This window comes from Chenopodium album, chromosome 5 (assembly GCF_948465745.1).
Source record: "Chenopodium album chromosome 5, dcCheAlbu1.1, whole genome shotgun sequence".
Classification (NCBI taxonomy): Eukaryota; Viridiplantae; Streptophyta; class Magnoliopsida; order Caryophyllales; family Amaranthaceae; genus Chenopodium; species Chenopodium album.
The window spans coordinates 49,304,057-49,309,882 of record NC_137838.1 but is presented as its reverse complement, the minus strand read 5'-3'; the positions used below and the strand labels follow the sequence as shown (position 1 = coordinate 49,309,882).

The 5,826-nt window shown below is 39.9% G+C and overlaps 1 non-coding gene across 1 annotated transcript; it reads right to left on the bottom strand.

Moving 5' to 3' along the window:
• Positions 1 to 1,377: 1,377 nt before the first annotated feature.
• On the bottom strand, positions 1,378 to 1,483 carry LOC145633415 (small nucleolar RNA R71). Its single transcript, XR_014112742.1, has one exon. It is a non-coding gene; the product is annotated as a small nucleolar RNA R71 (small nucleolar RNA).
• Between the last annotated feature and the right edge of the window lie 4,343 nt (positions 1,484 to 5,826).

Below are 5,826 nucleotides of genomic sequence, written 5' to 3'. Positions count from 1 at the left end.
CATTACCTTTGATCTTTGATCAAGTTTGTAAGGATTCCTTTTCTTTTATTCAATCTTTAGTTTGATCTTTAGTTTGATTTCAATTGTTTTGCTAAATGTTCAAGTTTGATTGAAGTTTGATTGATAACGGATTTGATTTTAGTTTGTTTAATTTGATCATGATGAATTTGTTGTTTAGCTTTCTTGATTTTGATCTTGATTTCTATTGATTGTGAGTAGTTTGATTGCTAGGGTAATGGTGAAGCATATATGAGTAATGGATTGATGATAATTTGGGGAAATTGATGGAGTTGATGATGTGATTAAATTGGTTAATTGATTATGTGCATGTGTGTGCTTGATTTAGGCTTGATTACCCTAGTTATTCACACTAGATTGCATTGTAAGTTCACATTGATACGGACCATTGATTTGTGGCTTGCATTTAACGATTGAGGTGTCCTGTGACGTTCCTAGCTAGAGTTTATCGTAGTTGACGCTAGTTAGACCTCTAGGAAAATAGCTTGATATGCTCTTTTGCTTGCATGATTGGTTTTCCCTCGCATCACTCGATTTAGTCAGTTCTTTCCCAATTAGCGGAATGAGTTACAAGTATATGTGGATCTCGAGCCCTAGTGTTTATTGCATTTGTCTAAACCTAGCTTTTCTAGTTTTTTAGCATTCACACCCTTACCTAACCCTTCCGGAATAGCTTGACTTGACAATACAAGATCGCTCTCCGTTCCTTAGTGGTTCGATCCACGACTTACCATTATACTTGTATAAGGTGTGTTGAGAGATTACAAATTTTGTTTGACATAGGGTAGGGATTAGTTTCACTGACCTAGTCTCGATCCACGTCAAAATGGCGCCGTTGCCGGGGAATGGCGTTGTGATTTTGCATTGTTGTTGAGTCTATTCCACCTTATTGAAAAAAAAAAACACAAAAAGATTTTCCTTAAGGCTACATTTGTAGCTATGTTACTAATAAATTTGTTTGAGATTGTGTGCAAGTGAACATGGGAGAAGCTCATAAAGTGACATTGAAGGAGTTAGGCACTCCGGGTGCTTACAAGTTTGAGAGTGGGATTGTTCCATTGTTGGTTCCGGATAAAAATTTTGAAATCAAACCAGCTATGATTACCTTAATCGAGAGGAAACAATTCGGTGGTGCAAAATCCTCTCAATCATCTCAAAGATTTTGAGAAGTATTGTAATACAATTGTGGTAACCGGAGTTGCTCAAGAGTATATTAGGCTCAAGTTGTTTCCCTTTTCTCTTATTGGAAGAGCTTTAGAGTGGTTGGACAAGGAGGTCAAACCAAGGTCCCTAAGGACATGGGATGAAGTTACCAAGTCTTTCTTATCTCGCTTTTTCCCACAAAAAAAAAAACGGCGGAATCTAGGGCTTTGATCCAAAATTTCAAGCAAGGGCCTAATGATAGTATCTATGAAGCATGGGAGAGGTATAAGGAGTATCAACGAGAGTGTCCACATCATGGAACTCCTACCTACCAAATTATACAAATCTTCTATGGTGGGTTGAGTTCTCAAGGAAGAGCAAGCTTAGATGCCGGAGCTAGAGGCCCGATAATGAACAAAACGGAAGAAGAAGTGGTGGATGCAATAGATGAAGTGGTGAGACATTATATGAATTGGCAAGAGGTGGAAAAGGAGCCAACTAGCAAGGGGTGCTCGATCGAACAATTCAATGCCATCAACGATTTGACCACTCTAATTTCGAATTTAGGGAAAGAGGTCGTATCCCTCAAGGCCAAGCTTGAGAGTCCTCCTTCGCAAGCCCCGATTCTTCCCTCCCAAAATAAGGGGAGAGGTACACCTTCTTACCCTAACACTTTTCCTTCTTCTTGTTGCATGATTAGAGAATGTTGGCCTTGTGATTTATGTGGAATGAATGATCATGATGCTTTTATGTGCCCCAATGTTCCTTGTGAAGAATGTGATGGAATTGAAAATGAGCATGTGAATTATGTTGGTAATCATAACTTTGAACAAAGATTTGAGGTTCAAAGAAATGTTAGAAATAGGAATTATCACAACCAGGCAAACTATGATAATTATAATCAAAGTGGTGGTTGTAGAAATCATGGATTCCAAGAGATTCGTGGTGGCTATAACAATCATGGCTATAATGGTCAAAGTCATGGCCGAGGGCATGGGGATCATAACCGAGGTTATGGTAACCATAGTCAACATCATGGCCAAAATCAAGCTAGGGGTAATTGGAATAAACAAAGTAGGGGAAATTTTCAACCTAATGTTCAAAGAGGTACCCCACTTGGATCCATTCCAAATACTCAATGCCCAAGTGATAATTTCCATGATTAACCATTTTCTTCTAAGAGTTTCTTGGAAGAGGTTTTTTAGAAACAAGTCAATTTGCTAGAATCTTACATGGCCGTGAATGATGAGAAGTTTAATGACATGTTGATTCAAAATAAGGAGTTAGGAAACCGACTTTCTCAATTGGCTAGTGACTTTAAGGAATTTAATAATTCTTCTTCTTCTTTGACTTCATTGAACTTAGATTCTAAGAACCCTATGGATGCAATTGTCACTAGGAGTGGTAGGGTCCTTGAGAGTGGAGTACCTAAGAAGAGTGATGCTAGAGAGAGTACTAGCAAGAGCCCGATTGAGATTGAGGGAGATGAGGGTCCCATAATTGAGAAAATTGAGGAGGAACAAGTAGAAAGAGTGAAAGAGAAAGAGAAAGAACTTTACAAGCCCAAGCTCCCTTATCCCCAAAAGTATAATAGGCACAAATTGGATGAGCAATTTGGAAAATTCATAGAGATGCTTAAGCAACTTCATCTTACTCTTCCTTTCACCGATATGGTAGAACAAATGCCAAACTATGATAAGTTCCTTAAAGAAATTTTGAGTGGAAAGAGGACATGTGATATGGCGGACACGGTTACCCTAAGCGAGAATTGTAGTGCGATCCTAATGAATAAGATGCCACCTAAGTTGAAGGATCCTGGATATTTCTCTATTCCTTGTGGTATTAATAAGATGCAATTTGATAATGCCTCATGTGACTTAGGAGCTAGTGTTAGCCTTATGCCATATTCGGTCTATCAAAGACTAGAGCTAAGGGAACTTTTAACTTCCAAGATTACATTGCAATTAGCTGATAGGTCGATCAAGATCCCAAAAGGTAAGGTAGAAGATGTTCCCTTGAGGGTGGGGAAATTTGTCATTCCGGTAGATTTTGTTGTGTTGGATATGAATGAAGATGCTATTATCCCTATCATCTTAGGTAGACCATTCCTTGCTACATCGGGGGCTATGATTGACGTCAAGAGTGCTAAGATATCTCTTAAGATAGGAGAGGAGGTAGTTGAGTTTGATTTATATGAAGGTATGAAATATCCCTCTTCTTCCTTTGAAAATTGCATGAGTGTTGAAGTTCTTGATAATATTGTGCAATCCATGCATGAGCACTTGCTCACATCTAATGATCCTCCTGAGTGTGTTTTGTTGAACAACGAAAAGATAGGTGCTCCTAGCAAGGAATTAAAATTGTATGAAGATTTGCTTGATGGAAGCATTGAAGGAAGTGATGAACAAATTTGCATGGGGATCTCAAGTCAAGATGCTTTACAAATAGCCTCGATCAAAGAAGGTAAAGGTGTGCCTATGGTAGAGCTCAAACCTCAACCATCACACCTTAGGTATGAATTCCTAGGCCCAAATTCTACTTATCCCGTAATTTTTAGTGCATCCTTGAGTGAGAGCCAAGCTCAAGCGCTATGTGATGTTTTGAGAAAGCACCAAGGTGCTTTGGGCTATACCATTGATGATCTCAAAGATATAAGCCTCGCTTTGTGTACGCATCATATAACGCTTGAGGAAGGCACCCTTCCCTCTATTGAACGACAACGTAAGCTACATCCCCAAATGGGGGAGGTAGTGAAGAAAGAGATCACCAAGCTTTTGGATGCGGGAATCATATTCCCCATCTCAAGCTCTAGGTGGGTCTCTCCCGTTCATGTCGTTCCAAAGAAGGTGGGTATGACCGTAGTCAAGAATGAGAAAGGTGAGCTCATTCCGACTAGAACGGTCACCGGTTGGCGTATATGTATAGACTATAGACGTCTAAACACATCCACCAAGAAGGATCACTTTCCCCTTCCATTCATTGATCAAATGCTTGAGAGACTAACAAGGCACAAGTTTTATCGCTTCCTTGATGGTTACTCGGGATTTTTTCAAATCCCGATTCACCCCGATGATCAAGAGAAGACAACGTTCACATGCCCTTATGGGACCTTCGCCTATAGGAGAATGTCATTTGGTCTTTGCAATGCTCCCGCAACTTTCCAAAGATGTATGATGAGCATTTTTGGAGATATGTAGGAGGAAGAAATGGAGGTTTTTATGGATGATTTTTCCGTAGGGGGGGTTTCGTTTGAGTATTGCCTTGAGAATCTTGGAAAATTCTTAGCAAGGTGTGAAAAAGTGAACTTAGTGTTGAATTGGGAAAAATGTCACTTCATGGTGGAGGAAGGAATAGTGCTTGGACACAAAATCTCCCATAAAGGAATAGAAGTGGATAAGGCCAAGATCGAGGTAATTGAAAATCTTCCTCCCCCGGTGAATGTAAAGGGAGTGAGATCATTTTTGGGGCCTGCGGGGTTCTATATGAGATTCATTAAGGATTTCTCACTCATTGCCAAGCCCCTCAATGACCTTCTCCAAAAAGATGTTGATTTTGTGTTTGGTGACAATTGTTTGGAGGCGTTCAACAAATTGAAGAAAGCTTTGACTTCCACTCCCATTGTCCAAGCCCCTAGGTGGGATTTGCCTTTCGAGCTTATGTGTGATGCTAGTGATACGGCTATTAGGGGAGTGTTGGGTCAAAGGGTTGATAAGAAGCTCCATGTCATCTATTACATGTCGAAGACCCTTAATGGTGCTCAACGGAATTACACAACAACGGAAAAGGAGTTCTTAGCAATTGTTCATTCCTTCGCAAAATTTCTTTGTTACTTGTTAGGGTCCAAGACTATTGTGTTCACCGATCATGCGGCTTTGAAATACCTCTTTGGGAAAAAGGAATCTAAGCCAAGGTTAATTCGTTGGGTTATTGAACTTAAATCTTTTGATCTTGAGATACGAGACAAGAAAGGAGCGAAAAATGTGGTTGCGGATCATTTATCTAGACTTGATGATTTTCAAGTCCAAGATGATGGGTCCCCTATTGAATATAGAATTTTGGACGACTTCTTGTATTCGATAAATGTGAAGGAACTCCCATGGTTTGCCGATTTGGTTAATTACCTTGCTTGTGGAGAGTTTCCTCCTTCTTTTTCCAAGAATCGTAGAAAGAAGCTTAAGAGAGAAGCTAGGCACTATGTTTGGGATGAGCCAATTTTGTATAAGAGAGGTGTTAATGGTTTGTTACGTCGATGTGTGCCAAATGAGGAAATACCAAATGTGTTGAAGATGTGCCACACAGATCCTGGTGGTGGACATATGGGTGTTTCTAGAACGGCTTCTAAGGTGCTTCAATGCGGATTATGGTGGCCAAACCTCTTTAAGAACACTTGGGAATTTGTCAAAAGTTGTGACCGATGCCAAAGGACCGGGAACATTTCAAGGAAAAGTGAGATGCCCCAACAACCCATCCTTGAGTTGGAAATTTTCGATGTTTGGGGAATAGATTTCATGGGTCCTTTTCCTTCTTCATATGGGAATCAATTCATTCTTGTTGCCATCGATTATGTGTCAAAATGGGTTGAAGCCATTGCTTCTCCAACAAATGACCATAAGGTAGTAATGAAGTTGTTTAAAAAGATAATCTTCCCAAGGTTTGGCATTCCCA